Raw genomic sequence first — 625 nt, forward strand, 5'->3', positions numbered from 1 at the left:
TTAACCCATCCAAATGCACACACACACCCGGAGCAGTGGGCAGCCTTTTTTTTGTTGCGGCGCCTGGGGAGCAGTTGGTGGTTCGGTGCCTTGCTCAAGGGTCTCACCTCAGTCGTGGTATTGAGGGTGGGGGAGAGCGCTGGTCATTCACTCCCCCCCAGCTACAATCCCTGCCGGTCCTGAGACTCAAACCCACGACCTTCGGGTTCACCTTCAGGTTACAAGTCCGAGACTCTAACCATTAGGCCACGACTGCCCCCAAACTGTTCCTGGAGGTACTGCAAAACCAGGTCAATGCGTGGAGCGGACGGAGCAAGCTCCTCTTCCCGCTCCCTGCTCTAAAAATCCTCGAATGGAGGACGTATCAGATATTAAACTGATACGTCCTCCATTCGAGGATTTTTAGAGCAGAGAGCGGGAAGAGGAGCTTGCTCCGTCCACTCCACGCATCGACCTGGTTTTGCAGTACCTCCAGGAACAGTTTGAAGGCAAAGAAATGGAATATTCTTCAATGGCCAAGTCAGTCGCCTGATCTCAACCCAATAGAGCATGCTTTTCACTTACTGAAGACAAGACTGAAGGCAGAAAGACCCACAAACAAGCAGCAACTGAAGGTGGCTGCAGT

At 52.8% G+C, this 625-nt stretch overlaps 1 pseudogene; it reads right to left on the minus strand.

The window, feature by feature from the left end:
* Positions 1-253: 253 nt before the first annotated feature.
* Positions 254-415, minus strand: LOC128321829 (uncharacterized; annotated as a pseudogene).
* Between the last annotated feature and the right edge of the window lie 210 nt (positions 416-625).

The sequence above is a fragment of the Pangasianodon hypophthalmus genome, chromosome 19 (assembly GCF_027358585.1).
Source record: "Pangasianodon hypophthalmus isolate fPanHyp1 chromosome 19, fPanHyp1.pri, whole genome shotgun sequence".
In the NCBI taxonomy this organism is placed as follows: domain Eukaryota; kingdom Metazoa; phylum Chordata; class Actinopteri; order Siluriformes; family Pangasiidae; genus Pangasianodon; species Pangasianodon hypophthalmus.